Source organism: Typopeltis vanoorti, chromosome 7 (assembly GCF_054136105.1).
Source record: "Typopeltis vanoorti isolate ZY-2024b chromosome 7, IOZ_Tvanoo_1.0, whole genome shotgun sequence".
Taxonomy (NCBI): Eukaryota; Metazoa; Arthropoda; class Arachnida; order Uropygi; family Thelyphonidae; genus Typopeltis; species Typopeltis vanoorti.
In genome coordinates, this window is record NC_143555.1 from 24,397,379 (window position 1) to 24,414,390 (window position 17,012).

General features: G+C 32.9%; 1 protein-coding gene across 8 annotated transcripts in view; it reads left to right on the plus strand.

Annotated features, from left to right (window-relative positions):
• The first annotated feature begins 8,642 nt into the window (after window positions 1-8,642).
• Window positions 8,643-17,012, plus strand: part of LOC150104529 (lachesin-like) — a 1,086,504-nt gene continuing 1,078,134 nt past the window's right edge. For all 8 annotated transcript variants that reach the window (XM_090395729.1, XM_090395728.1, XM_090395732.1 and 5 more), the window contains exon 1: window positions 8,643-8,960. The gene's annotated coding sequence lies outside the window, so the exon portion shown is untranslated. The remainder of the gene's footprint in view (window positions 8,961-17,012) is intronic.

Consider the following 17,012-nt stretch of genomic DNA (forward strand, 5'->3'; position numbering starts at 1 on the left):
ATCTTCAGTACGTTTTACGCTCAAATTAAACAATACTGACAATTCCGAAAAGAGCCACCTAAGTAGCTAGTATAAGATAATTAAAAAGGTCAATACATTTTCTAACAAAAAAAAAGTATACAATAAAAACTTAGGAAAGATTAGCTGATTTATAAAGTACTATCTCCCATAACGGGGATAGACATAAGCCGTCGGATCTGTTTAAGTTAGGAGAATGAAGTAAAGTTTCACATGTTTCTTTATAAAGGTTCCATAAGGAACCGACTTTGGTGAAGGACTCTTGTCTTTCTCCAGTGAACTCTATGTCTAGTGAAGATGGCATGTTCTGCAAGTCCAGACTTTTCAGATTTGAAGTATTCAATATAAGATTGGTGTTCTTCTAGCCGAATAGAGGCAGATCTTCCTGCTTGTCCGAAATAAGATAATCCACAAGAGCAAGGAATCTGATAGACACCTGATTCCTTGCTCTTGTGGATTAAGGTGTGGAAGCTTTCCTTAGGAGAAGTGAGAAAGGTGGAGATTTTCTAAACGGTCGAAAGGCAACAAAAATATTCAGTGGTTTTAAAACTTATGCTATACATTCACTAATGCCTTGTACATCAGGGTATCCCTGACGTACAAGGAATGCGCGTTATTTCTTCTGTATTTGAAGAGGAAGACATATTAAAACTTCTCAAAGCTCTTTTAATGAAGCAATTCTTATAACCATTAGATAGAAAGGAAGAAGTTATATATTGCATTTCTTTCTGTAAAAGTTCGTCTGAAGAACAAAAGGAGTGGGCCCGATGAACCAGTGTTTTAATAGTTCCTGCCTTTTGACTGGGATGGTGATGAGATTCAGCATGGATATAATGGCCTGTATATGTAGTCAGTCTTCTTTCTGTAGACTGAGCAATGTAGGTTATCATCTGGTTGACGAAGAATTAGAAGGTCTAAAAAGGCTAACTGCTTATTTGATTCTACTTCTAGGGTAAACTGGATCCTAGGATAAAGTGCGTTTAATATTGAAAGGAATGGCTCTTCTGATGAACTTCAACAGAAGAAGTTCATCAGAAGAGCAATTCTATATAGCAAAAATGTCATCGACATATCTGAACCAATGAGTAGGTCTGGGAGAAATGTTGTCAAAGATACGTTGTTCAAAATGTTCCATAAAGAAATTGGAGATAGCAGGAGAAAGAGGATTGCCCATTGCTGTTCATTCAATTTGTTGATACAACTTATTTTTAAAGGAAAAATAACTAGAATGTATTACAAAATCAAATAATTTTACAATGTCTGAAGGAAATTCCTGTTGCAGAAATTCTATGCTTTCAGAAAGAGGCAAATTTGTAAATAAAGAAACAACATCTAAACTGATCATGATATCAGAAACGTCAAAATGAAGATCTGAAATTTTATTTTTTAAATCCGAAGTATTTTTTTATATAAGTATCAGTTCTTCTAGTTGAAGAGGAGAGTAAATTTGATACAAATTTTGAGATTTTGTAACTGGGGCAACCTATACAATCTACGACTGGTCTCAACGGAATGCCTGGTTTATGAACTTTGGGAAGACCATCCAATCTAGGTGGACGACCGAAGAAGGTTTTAAGTTTTTTATTTTGATCTTCATTCCATGTAGGTACATTATCTATAAGAGAATTAAGTCACTTCAATTGACTCCCGGTAGGATCCGATGTAAGAGGCCTATAAATTGAATAGTCGCGAAGTAATAGAGACATTTTTTTCCCTTATTCCTTCCTATCTTGAATCATCCTATCTTCCTATTAGCCTTCCCTTTGTTCGCTTTCGTAATAATTAAATTATGGTTGTTCTTCAGTGATTTCAATGCTTTAAACTCAGAGTAAGAAAGATTAGGACAAGGAGGCTTGGCATTAAAGAGAATTTTTGCACATTCAAAACGTAACCTGTTGGCTGTTTTTTGAAAAAATCCATAAAGGGAACCTTATTCGACGTAACGGCGAAATCATGTCCTTTTGATAAAACAAAACGTTCACAGTCTGTTAGTGGACGTCAGGAAACATTTATAACTACTTTATCTATATCAATAGCATTATTACTGGATCTAGGTAGGCAGACCAGTGATTCAAATTTGCGTTTTAGCTTGTCACGAGAATGATTAAAGACTTTTAGGTAAGAATTCGAAGATACGCGCAGTATAGTATTAAAAGTTTCAACCGTTAACAGATTCTAGAGCGTTTTTGATGTCCATAATTTCTATTTAAGAGGGCAAGAGATTTTTTAGCTTCTTTTAACTGATTATTTAAAAGAGATTTACTAGATTTTAAGTAGATCCAATGAGCTTTTGGGGACCTAAAAACTTCTTTTGTTTTACAACAGGTAGGAATAACCTATTAAAACACTGGTTCATCGGGCCCACTGCTTTTGTTCTTCAGACGATCTTATACAGAAAGAACTGCAATATATAACCTCTTCCTTTCTATCTAATGGTTATAAGAATTGCTTCATTAAAAGAGCTTTGAGTAGTTTTAATATATCTTCCTCTTCAAATACAGACTAAATAACGCGCATTCATATCCCTTATGTAAGGCATTAGTGAATGTATAGCAAAAGTTTTAAAACCACTGAATATTTTTGTTGCCTTTCGACCGTTTAGAAAAATCTCCACTTTTCTCACTTCTCCTAAGTACAATCTTCCATACCTTAATTATCCAGGCGTCTACCAGATTCCTTGCTCTTGCGGATTATCTTATTTCGGACAAACAGGAAGATCTGCCTCTATTCGGCTAGAAGAACACTAATCTTATATTGAATACTTTAAACCTGAAAAGTCTGGACTTGCAGAACATGCCATCTGCACTAGACAGAGTTCATTGGAGAAAGACAAGAGTCCTTCACAAAAGTCGGTTCCTCATGGAATGCCTTTGTAAAGAAACATGTGAAACTTTACTTCATTCTCCTAACTTAAACAGATCCGACGGCTTATGTCTATTCCCTTTATGGGAGATAGTACTTTATAAATCAGCTAATCTTTCCTAACTTTTTATTATATATATATATTTTTTAATTGTTAGGAAATTTATTGACTTTTTATTTATCTTGCACCAGCTACTTAGGTGGCGCTTTTTGGAATTGTCATTGTTTAATTTGAGCTTAAAATCTACTGAAGATGCCTGTGACACAGGCGAAAATTATACTATTAAATAATCTTTGTACGTGAGTTCTCTGTTATTAATTTTGTATCTATTTGCTTGTAATATTTAATTTTATCATCAACAATCCTATACAATTCCCTTATTTTGCATAAAAAATAATAAAAATCCATCTTGTAGCACTTATGTGGGCGAACAACGCTGGCAGCACTGTGTTTACCATAGTGTCATATTCCTACGCGCGCAAGCATATGCACGTCGTAGTGAGATGAGAGCTATTAGCGTAATGCGCCACTGTCCGTCGCGCAGTTCCAGTTCTTTATATGCAGTATGCGACAATAGTGGAGTGTTCGTAGTGCTTATCGTGTTTACTCCGTCTCTTTAAATATTTGGATATCACAATTAAAGACATAACATTTGTTATAGTTTTTATTTTAGAATATTAATGGCGTTATGACAATGAATTTTATTTTTTAAGTAATTTTGAATTATACTAAACTGTATAATTTTATCGATAATAAAAATATTTTTTCATGAAACAAAACAAGAAGAATATATTTTATTTTTAAGTAATTTTGAATGATACCAAACTATAATTTTATCAACAATAAACAATATTGTTTCATGTTTATTTATTTTTTTAATTTTATCATAATTTTGATATTTTATCCAAACACGTATACAGTGTGCTTACAGTGTGTATGTATATTTCGAAAGTTGCGGCACCCGCACGATTTCAAGCCACGAGCCGCCACTGATTATCACAAAATACACATTTACCGTTTATAAAGAACTATTGCAAACGAATATGCAGGAAAATTGTCGACAGGAAAGTAAAAATGTGAACATTTCAATCCCTTCTATTTAAAGTATCCGGTACAAAGCTTCAAGGTGCATATCACGAATTTCAAGAAGTAGTAGATAACAATGAAGAATCCATGGGACCATCATAGCGAGAATACTTGGATGCATTATCCATATTAATAAGTTAATTCGTTATGATATGTATGTATAATAAATGCGTACATATTAATGATTTCTACTAAGAATTTTGACCCTTGCTTATAAATTATGGTGCAAAAAAAAAAAAAAAACATTACTGAACTTCGACACCTCTTTCAGTACACGCATTATGAGATAAGCAATTTGTCTATTAATGCAAGCACATTAACAGAAGAGCAAGTGTAGATCTACGCCATTACAGTTACCTGTAGCAATGGTGTTGAAGTTGGAAGAAAGGACGTTTATTGAAGAAGTTTATTATTTTGGTCCATACGAAGTTGGTAGAGCAAATGGTCCAAACCTACGACACATTTGTGAGCAGTTTGTTTGTCGTTTCCATAAGCCCCAAACATTACTGTTAATATTGCTTTAATCGAGAGGTTTCGACCTACTGTGAGTGTTCTGCCGCAATGCAAAGGACATTCAGGGAGACCACCAATTGTTAACACAAATGAGAATCATGGGCATGTGTGCTGGACCAAGTGTTACAGTATCGAAACGCAGTCAACACCGAATAGCTGTAAAATTTGGGATACCGAGGCAGTCACTACAGAGAATCCTTAACCCTGCGGAGGTCGCAGCTGATCTGACAGATACATGCAAATTGTTTAGATAAATGTTTTTACACATATCCAGTGAATAGCTTGGAGGTCATGAGTAGCTGTGCATTCGTATATTACGAGTCATATTCCACACTGTTTATGCGGTCAGTTTTGGTTTAATGTATTATGTAAAGTGTTATGTAAAGATTTATGATATTTCATAGTAAATTTACTCTTGAAAATGGCTGGAAAAATATATCGACCATGAGATGTTGAAAAGATTAAGCGAATGTTACTCGAATCCGAAAGTGAAAGTGATATTTGATAGTAAATTGTATCTGACAGATATCGCGACCTCCGATGTCAGTATAGCATTGGTTTAGTTTTTTTCTTTGTTTGTTTGTTCAATAATTTCTAGATCGTAACTGAAAATAAATAAACCATCATGTATTATATTTGCAGTGTTTTTTTTTTCTTCTAAGTTTTATCACATTTTAACACATAATAGTAATGAATGTATCTCTCAGATACACGCGACCTGCGCTGCAATTTTTTCAACCGCGACCTCCGCAGGGTTAAGCGCGCTTTATAATTTTTCGTACGTCATGCAGGTGGGTCAGTGTTTAACAGTAGCGGGTTATGCTGAACGACAGGAATACTGTGAGCACGTGCTGGCCAATGTCTATGAAGATCCATCCTTCCTCCATAATATCTGGTTCTCGGTGCATTTCCATCTAAGCGGTCATGTAAATAGATGAACATACTGGTTTCTTTCGAGACCTGAATTTGTCACAACGAGAAGGTCACCGCATGGTGTGCGGTTTCCGGCCATGGCATAATTGGGCAATGCTTCATTGAAGAGTATGGTGTAACCATGACCTTGAATAACGAACTACGTCAAGAATGTGTTGGTTCCGTTCATTCAGGATTTAAATTGCATGTGTCGTGCAAAAAATATTCCATTTCGTGCACAGATATTCAAACAGCACAGAGCAACATGTCACACATCACCTGGTTCTAGAGACTATATATAGAAGACTTCCTCTGAAGGCACGTTTCGAGGTTTACAGAATTACTGTACCCTTCACGGTCTCCTGATCCCTCATCACTTGATGCCTTCGTTTAGGGGGTATGTTGAATGAATGGTATTCCACCATGAAGCCTTCAAACCTTGTTGAACTAAGGAATAAAATTACACGATATATCAAGCAGATATCCCACCCCTTTTCCGTAAGATGACAGAGAACCTTCTTAAGCGCTACGAAACCTGCCTTGAAAGACAGGGTGCCCATTTCGAGCACTTGATCAACCTTCGTCAATATTTTATTCGACTAAGATTCCAATTCCACCTACAGTTGTGGATGTAGATCATCATGAGTAAAATCTATAAGCTCTGCATCACTTCAACCTTGACATTTATGGGTCCGACTCCCAGTGACGAGACCTCAATAAAGGTCGAAACCGGTCTGGGTAGTGGCCCTTGCCTTTAATGCATAGCATCATACATCTCCGCAAGCGGGATGTGCTTTGCATTGGGGGAAATACTAAGGGAAAAAAAATATATATATATATATTTTTTTTTAGGGCATTATTATGGGTAAGTATAGAAGGTAATATGGCAGAATAAAAGAGGTGGAAAAAATTTTGTACATACCTTGTTTTTGGTTCTATGATGCCTTTCAATTCCAAGATCTTGCTGAAGGTTGTTTATAAACCCCTTTTTTTTATTATTATTTTGCACCACGCTGCATAATTAATTTGAATGCTCCGTGTTCTCTGGATGCTCTGGAGTTTTTGACTTTTATATTTGCATTTACTTTCAATCTAAAGATAGCAAGCGATATTGGAATTTTTCTAATGAAAACAGGAATAAGCTAATTTATTGATAAATTAATTTAATCACATAAAAAGTAATGCTTCCATGAATAAAAGTTCGCAAATGTGTTCCCTTTTGAATTAACACACACACACACACACACACACACACACACACACACACACACACACACACACACACACACACACACACACACACAAACAAACAACAAAAAAAAACATGTTTTATTTCTTTTATTCAATGTTAAGAAGATGTTGCACTGTCGTTATAATAAGCATAGTTTATTTTATGTAATAAAAACTGCATTTTATTGTGTGGGGAAAAAATGTTTGTGGTGTAGAAAAATAACCGAACAGTGCACAAAGGAAACGAATTTAAAAGAACGTGTAATTAAATTAACATAAATAAATATTAACTGATACCATACCAAATTCACAAAGAAATACAAATAATAATAATAACTTGTAAGTAACGTTATTTTGTTAATTATGTATGCGCTGTTCAGAAAAAAAATTATTTCACAATTGTAAATGCCTCTATTTACTCTACAAAAATACTCCAATGTAGTAAAATATTGACAACATAATCTCCACTTGTAAGACTTGTGCTCATATTAGCTTTTGAAAGTTCAAAACAAACCAGAATGACCACTGAAAATATTTAATCGTCATCCTTTAAAATAAATAATTGATTAAAATGACATGCAATTTGAAACACTAATTATGAAAAATAATCTGAAATCGAAAGTTATAAACCCTTGCCGAGGCAATATGTTGATCAGTATACCGTTTTTAGCTGCTCAATATTGAATCAACACAATGAAAAAAATTGTACTTCGCTTTTTTTTAGTTTCTTGTGCTCTATGTGCAAATGGGATGACCTTTATGTTAATTATAATAGGCCTTATATGAATTGCAATATAACATTTTTAATTTTTGTTATTAAAAAGCAGTCCATTTTCTTATCATGATAGATTGTGGCGCTGTGAGTTACTGTTAATTTTTCTTTCCGAGTTTAAGAATAACGTGTAATTTTTAGGGGCATCTACACTTAGTATTGTCAGTATTAAAATAAGTGTATGTGTGTGTGTGTGTGTGTGTGTGTGTGCAGTAACGGTCATGTGTCGTCAAAGTCACTTGGATTCGAATTAGAATTTCTCTCGTGAAAATTGCTACTATCTGTAATTAATATCTATGCACATTTTAAGTGTTCCTAAGTGAGCTCCAATTCCATCCAAATATCAAGTAAAGCGAGATAAAAAATTACTATTATTAGTAATTAATACTATGCATTTTAAGGCTTTCTAAGTGAGCTCCAATTCTATCCAAATATAAAGTAAGGTGAGATTTTTTTTCTTTCTTACTGATAAGCATTTACTGTAAACGAATTATACATTATATGCAACAGTGATGAAGGGAACTTAGTCGCTATGTTAAATATTTATAAGAATGAAAATTTTAATATTTATAAAATATTAATAGTGGGAATCACATAAATATTGGGACTATCTTCTTAATTATTTAAAACACACTATTTATCCTCGTCGTCGTCTGAGCAATTCAGGTATATGCATTTTATGTCCTGTTCCTGCTCTCCAGATGAAGTTGATCTTTCCACCTTAATCTTGGGCGTCTGCGGTTACAATATTTATATTTATTTATCTAGTTTAAACATTTAGTGCATTTTCGTACCTTGTAAAAATTCAGTTTACAGCAGAACTGCAAAATATTTAAACTAGATAAATAAATATAAATATAAATATTGTCTTTTAAATAATTAAGAAGTTAGCCCCAATATTTATGTGATTCCCACTCATTTATTAAATGCTTTAGTTTTATGAGTTTGTTTCAAAATATGGGTATTTCTTTAATTTTGACTATTCAGATGAACCACATTTTATTTACCTTTGAAATATTTAAGTGCATGCATATATTTAATGTATTTAAACGCCTAAATAACGTTACATAATGCACACGCTTAAGAAACGTTTACGCTGTGACAGGCCTGCACGCACTTTGTTATTAAAACTGAGCTCGTGCATTCATTCCAAGTAAATACTGAGAAACCTGCTCATGCGCTGTTGACTGGGTAATAAATATTGAAGCTAGAATAGTATACTTAAGTGGTGTTTTCATGAAAAACAAATTACGTAGTTAGTTATTCAGACACAAAAGCATAGAGTATCTTTATTTTTGCCAAAACGATGTTATACGTTTGAAGAGCCTATTTAATTTCCTGTAGTAATTCTTGGTATCTGCAATACAGGAATTTTAAATTATTAACAATTAGTTGAGTATTTGAACCGAAGTAGCAATAAGTAAAAGTGGCCAACTTATTGGAACAAGCGAAGTGGAAATCTTTGTAGTATTAAGAGGGACTGAATTATTTCTGAGGTTATGAATGTCTTAAAGTTCCAGGACCACCTACTGTTCGATGATGGATTTAGAAGAGACAAATTCTCAGGTAATATTCATTCTATTTTTTTTTATTATTATTTTACGAGCTGTTAACTGTAATATGAGTATGCACTTGACCAAAACTTCTTTGTGTTAAAATCAAACTTCATTTATATGCGCATTCTTCTACATAAGCATATTTTTTCGATACACTTGCAGTTAAATATTGAATAATATTAACGGTATAATATACTAATAAATACTACTGAATTATTATTGCATGTTATTATTTTGGAATATAATTGTCATAAGGAAATAACATATAAAGACATACAGGACTGATTTTCTTTTTTTTTAACTCAAACGGTTTATAGTTAATTCAAACTATTTATTACTAACCCAGTTATTTATCGTTTGATAAATAACACTCAGCCAACCAGTCCGGCGTTACAGAGTATTTACATATATATACATAATGAAACATATTTTTTGTACATATATTGTCTGTATAGTACGAAGATTCAGTACAAAATGCACAGTACATTAATATTTTTATAAATATACATTTTATCTAGCTAAATATTTATCCATTGTATTTATAATTCATATGTACATATAATTCAATTAGAATAATAATTATTATTACGGAATAATTGCGTATAGATCTTATACACACACGTATATATATATATATATATATGAATTCCTCGTCAGTAGTAGGGTGGTCACTTCTGACCAAATAGGTAGGGTAAATGGTGGGGGAAGTGACAGCGGAAACGTGACGTCACTGCCATTTGACGTCATTGTGTGTGACGTCAAATGAATCGCGGGATATTTTCTCTAGATTCGATAATCTTTCTTTCGAGTTCATCACAATACACATGGATGTTAGAAGTTTGCGGCCAGTCTACGAGGTGTTGGCGGCCTTCATCCGAGTTGATAGACAAGCGATGAAGGCCGCCAACACCTCGTAGACTGGTCGCAAACTTCTAATATCCATGTGTGTTATGATGAACTCGAAAGAAAGATTATCGAATCTAGAGAAATATCCCTCGATTCATCCCACATTAACAACAACCTTAGCTACAATATTTCTGACACCACTGTCCAGTATTGTCGCACTCGTGACAGCTCACGCACATAGTCAACTTCAATTGGAACTCCAGCACACATTCCTGTTTTTAAATGTATTATTGTCTTTTATACTAGATCTGTTGATGCAATTTTATCATGTCTCTGTTATTTTATATAATAACTTCAATTGGAACTCCAGCACACATTCCTGTTTTAAAATGTACTATTATCTTTTATACTAGATCTGTTGATGTAATTTTATCATGTCTCTGTTATTTTATATAATTCTTTGCCTGTGATACCTGAAGAAGTTGATTTATTCAACGAAACTAGTAGTATCTTAACATTAAACCTTATTCTTTTTCATTCTCGGTATATAGTCATTCAAACTAATTTTTTATATAAGAATTCATATATATATGAATTCATATATATATATATATATATATATATATATATATGTGTGTGTGTGTGTGTATATATATATATATATATATATATATATATGTGTGTGTGTGTGTGTGTGAATACAGCAACTTGCACACTTTTAAAATATCCTCTCATATACCCTCGTCGTCTCTGGATCGCTTCTTGCTTTTGGTATCAACTGCAGAATTTCGACCTCAGAGCAGCCATCAGTCCACATGTTTGCTAGGATTGAACTGAGTGAAAGGAGGTCCTACTATCCTGATGAACATCAGTGTAGAAGTTGTCCGTACAGGAAGAGATGCCCTAGATGAACTTACTATAAGATTCATCTGAGAGAAACCCGTTTCATATTCACTGGAAGATATTGCAATTGTGCCCAAAGTGTGCTTTAGAGGAAGTAGTATGTCAGTGACTTTATTTTCTTGAAGATATTCACGGAAACCACGAACTGCTTCTCTATCATTTAAGCAAAATTTGCGTGCTAACTTTTTAATTTCAGTTATATATTAACTAGCTAAATATTTATCAATTGTATTTATATGGATGACCACCAGTGTGTATACAATTTACTCTACAATACAGTAATACAATACACAATGTACAGATGCTTCCTAGGATTTTTTGGCCAATTCTTGGAATCTAAAATCTTAGCACATTCAGGCAAATCAGCATCATCTCCTTCAAACAGATACTTTCCAACAGCTTCTTTTAGCCTTTTATAGAAAGCAGATGAATTTATTGCAGGACTGTGTCTTCCATTTTTGTGGGGCTCAATCCCTTTGAACTTCATGTTCTTCTGACATTGGAGAGAAATACTGCAGTCAGTACCAGGATTTTCAATTCTTTCTTTAAAAAGTTGAACTGTATTCTTATCTTTCATTCTGCTTTGTAAAAGTAAATATTTCTCTCTTGTAAATCTAGACATTTCACTAAGTTCTTGGAGAGCATCACACATAAGACCCAAATCAAGAATAAACTCACATGACGTTATTTTTCTTAAAATGAGCCCATAAAGAAAGCAATCTGTTTTGCTTCTTCTGCTTTCTTCTTTTGCCTCCAGAAAGTGATGGACGAGGGCTTCAAAATCTTGCCAAACTGCAGAAACCATGCAAAAGCTGGATACAACCCAACTTAGATGATAAGTTTTTATATCATTATAGATCATGTAAATAGATACATAATTGTTCCTATTTTATATGCATGATTTTTTAATACCAGCAAGTCTTCTCCATCAACAGTTTTTGGTATCACTTCAAAAATGTAATTATTCGAAAGTGAACTTTGTTAATTCTAATATATATATATATGATAGATATCTTCATGCTTCCTCCCATCCCCCACAAAAATTTGGTATTATTTCCACCTTAGCTCACTGAGCCAAGTCTTTACTTACAAAAGAAGAAGAAATTGAAAATGAACTCTTTTTCTTAAAAAAAAAAAATTATTAATAATGGTTTCTCTTCTAACAAAATTGACAGATTTCTTCCCCCCAGTCACTCAACTACTTCTGCAGATCTCTCTTCCCCCAGAGCCTTCATCTCTTTGCCTTACATCAGCTCTCTTTCACCAAAACTGGCAAAAATTCTCAAGAAGTTTAACTTCAGAACTTGCTTTACTACGCTCCCAAAACTTCATTCAATACTTAATAAACCTAAAGAGAAACATCTTCCAACTCAGTTTCCAGGAGTGAACAATATTTTATGGGATTGTGGAAAGCTGTACTATGGCCAGACTGCTAAATCCATCCTTCTACGTTTGGAAGAACACCGTAGTGATATCTCCTACAACAGGACTTGAGCCAGTGCTCTCTCTAGCCACATTCTCTTTTCAGTTAACTCAGACAAAGGCTGCCAACACATTGTGAACTGTACTTAAACTTCTAACATCCATGTGTGCTATGATGAGTTCGAGAGAAAGATTGTCGAAACTAGAGAAATTTCTCTAGATTCTTCACATATCAACAACAGCCTAAGATTCAATCTCTCTGATGCACATGTTGCCTCTGTTCAGTATTGGCGCACTCATGACAGTGCATAGTCTACGTTTATTTGGAACTCAAGCTCACATTTTGTTTTCAAGCACGCTACTGTCTTTTGTACTTGTTCTGTTTATGCAATTTTAAGTCTCTGTAATTTTTTATATATTTCTTTGATTGTGATACCTTGAAGATGTTGATCAATTCAATGAAATGAGTAAACTAGTAGCATCTTTTCAAATATACCATGTCATCTCTTTATTTCTCAGTATCAGTCATTAAAACTTTTTAATAATATTTCCGTCTAAGTAAAATGAATTATCATAATAATAATAATAATAATAATAATAATAATATATATATATATATATATATATATATATATATAATTTTTACTATTCAATCCCCTTTTCAATCATAAAATACAATATGACAGTGTACATAAGTTATTGATCTTTTGGACATTCCATTAACAAGACAAAACAATTTTTTTTAAATATTACATATTCATACATTTTTGTTGCAAAATTCACCTTATGCATTGTTACCATATTAGTAGTTTTCACAGACTTATTAAGTTTAAAGTCACAAAAGTAGATTCCTCTATGGTGAATCCTACTGATTAAAACTGTTCCAAAATTGCGATGTGTTATCCCATTAATATTCTGACAAACTACCCTATTATTAGAATTAAGCTTACATTATTATACTAGTAATGGTCAGTTAATAAATAATAAAAGATTATTCAAAACGTAGAGATTTCTAATTAATTAAAAATTTACGATTGAAAATTATGAAATCATTGTGCCATATGTTTGCACTCACTCCAGTGAAATTAATTCAGTGAACATGAAAGGGGAAGCAACGTTGATATCCATTAAGACATCACTAGATATATTTGTAATGTTTGTAATCATTCATTTCCCTTTAGTCACCACAAGCACATATAAGACATGATTGTGGTGACTAATGTCCTAAGGATAAGATGAAGGTAGTCAAAAATATAATGTTTGGGAGTTTTAACAGAGGATTTAGCATGAAATGTATAATACCAGATTTAATATCCAATTGAAGTAATAATAATAAATAACTACTTTATTTGTGTTGGAAAAACTACATAACATAACATGGATGAAGGATATAGAAAAGCATTCAAATACAGATGGCAAAACAACAACAACAAAAAAAAATTTCGGTAATGAGTGGCATTATAGATGCACAATTTATTTAGGGTTAAAACAACTTTATTTCCTAAAGAAATTTGTATTATTTCACATTGAATTATTGTGAGATATACTTTGAAAAAACCACCTTGTAGGTAAAGTGAATTACCTGAAAAAGTTAAAAAAGCAGAAGTTAATTAAATACAACCAGAAACTGAAATAGGATGTTGGTTGTCTTTCTGTAGACAAAGAGATTGGATAATACAGTCAACATGTAATTATCAAATATTGCTTGTCAAAGGCTGAGACACATCAAATCGATAATGTTTTCAAAATTATTAAGCAGACCTGTTCTTTATTAAAACAATATTGATTGTCCAAAATGTGGAGATATAGTGTATACTTACTCATGTTACTGAAAACAATGAAAGATTTTGTGCTTTTTCAATGCTCAAAAATATGTGTATTGGTTTAAAAAAAATAAAAATGTGTGCAATAATATTACTATAGTAAAAATTTCCCAGAATAACATAGACATGAATAAGTTTTGCATGATGATGTCACAAATGTGGGTAACATCACAGTAAGACAACATTGAGAAGGATGGGAAAACATACCTATGATATCGTCTGCATGAATGTTATATTTTAATGAAACAGACAGGCTAAACTAACTTATAAGGGACAAGACTTGAGTGCATGATTAGTTTAGTTCATTTAATTTCAGATCGGTTTGTGCTGTGTTGTGTGTCCATTAAATTAATATAATGAGTGAACCACAAAAGCTACTGAAATGTTCTTTCCTTGAGAAAATAGCATGAGACAAAACACTCGACATAGCTCTAAAAGGATGGAAACCAGTTGTTATTTGGGAAGATACATGCTATGTGATGTGGTCATCAAGAAGCAACTGGGAAAATCTGCACCAATGATGGAATGATATATTCAGTTATCTGCAATGCATAGTAGATTATGAAGTTAACATTGGATACTGTGTTGTTCTCAAAAATCAAGATGGTGAAATTATTCTCGATGCAGCAGGAGATGGTATAGGTAAAGTTTTTTTTGAGCTGCAAAGAAGCACTGAGCAATATTTTCACCCAAAACGCATGATATTGACAGTCATCTACTATTCAGAGACTGAATTTCTGGCTATCCACATTATTACTATTACTATTATTACGGGCAACTCCAGGGAGTCATTAGACTCATCGAGGGAGGCCCCAAATCATATTCATCACAACTATTTGACATTCATACAGTATCTATCATACCTCGCCTTAAACTCATTCACTGTCACAGCATCCACCACAGACTCAGGGAGCGCATTCCACTCATTCACTACTCTAAAAGTAAAGAACCCAGCTCTAACACCTTTACTAACCACACTTTTGCCCACTTTCATTGGATGTCCCCTAGTCCTCCCACAACCAGCCCTGTTCTCAAAAATATCTTCTGAATTAATTTTATTTCAGTGAAAAAAAAAACATACTATTCATGAGGTGAATAATAAAATTGAATAATAAAAATTATGGGAAGGGTTATAGCAACTCATCTCAACTGTTCAATGAAAAACTCAGACTTTCTAGATTTTATTCAGTTCTACAAAGATTCTTTATTTTGGAACATTTGCAAACACTATATGATGAGTGATTGTGTATATTTAGTGACAAAGGAATACATGAAATCTTTTGGCAGACATTGTGCACTTTCACAACTAACACCATATCAGATGTACGGAGCCATTCTTCCAATGGTGATGGATCTAAAGGTTCTTTTGCATGACTAGCTATTTGATGTACCTAACCAAAAACAGGTGTAATGAACAATTTTATTATTCACCTCATGAATAGTATGTTTTTTTTTTTCACTGAAATTTGAAGAGTGTAAATTAAATCATGTGAAATATTTCTAGGTAATTACATGTTTAAATTATTCTCTGTGAATATACGTGTAAATAATATTTTGGTAAAATAAAATGTGCATTTGTAAACTTAAAGGACCACATTTGGATGTTGTTGGTGTGTTCTCCATATTTAAGTTACACCATGTCTATTTTTAAAGCCACAGTGAATTCATGCACGATTATTTTTTTTGCTCAATTATTCTGCTTAGAATTTGATATGCAAAATCCAAAATTTATCCCTTAATAAAATTCTGATGAATTATGATAAAAAAAAAAGTTTACATGTAATTAGGAAAAAAAAGTAATGAACTTTTATGATCTTTAAAATGACATCAAACCATTTGTTGATTATACACAGATTAAAATATTTAGATGAGTTATATATATAAAAAATTATTGGAAATAGAGATTTCTACTTAATTATGCAAGCAAAAAATATTTACAATTGTAAAATACCGAATCATAGTGCGATCTGTTCACACTACAATGAAATTTAATCAAGGAACAAAAAGAAGGGAGGGGGGAATTCTGAAATCCAGTAATTAATTATTTCGAAAAATGTGTACTGCTACCTATTGACAAGAAAATGTGAATGTAATAGAAAAAAAAAACACTGACATCTCTTGACACTAAACTAAAAATTCCTATAATCTAAATTAGGGATGGAATACCACATACTTAAAATATTTTAAAACTTGTGCTGCCAACTATTGATAAATATCCTAACCCATAATTACATGCTCAAGTTATTACTCATAATTTCACACTCAAACCAAAGACACAACATAACATCATTGACAGCTGGGTTCCCCAGGGTACTTCCCAGAATTCCACATCCAAACCCAGATTTCCTAACCATTACTTAGAATTTCAAACGTGAACCATAGGGCAATGTGACTTCATTGACAACTGGCTTCACCAGGGCACTTCCCAGACTTCCACACTAATAATAACCCAGATTGTCACACTCGAACCAAAGGCCCACATATTGTCATTCACAGCTGGCATCATCAGAGCAATTCCCACAATTCCACATTCAAACCATTATCCAGCATACTCGAACCATTACTCATAATGCGTCACTCCAACTAAACAAAAGAGGGTACTCGCACAACTCATGCATCCAGGATACAGAAGACCACCAAATGCGGATGCTCCAAGGTACTACAATGACATCACTCACCCAATGTGATAACCACAGGCAGTGACATCATCCTCTCTTTTTCCTACCCCTATTTTGTTCATGGCGACCCATATTCTTCTGGCATTCATTTCACTTTTTATGATACATTTTTTTTAAATCGATAATATTTTTAATAATAAACTTTTTTAATGGCAATAGCAACAATACTGTTATTGATCTTCGAGAATAGTTACACTTTTTAACACTATGATAAAAAAGTTTCATTGCTAAGTACTTCGTTTTTGTTACATTAAATAAAATTAATACATGCAATTATTATCAATAGAGTTAATAACAGTTTTTATAACTAATTGTTTATTGCCTTATTTTAGATAAATTTTCGAATAAAGTTAAAGAGCTACTGGTAGCTGATAGTAATTTTGAATAATA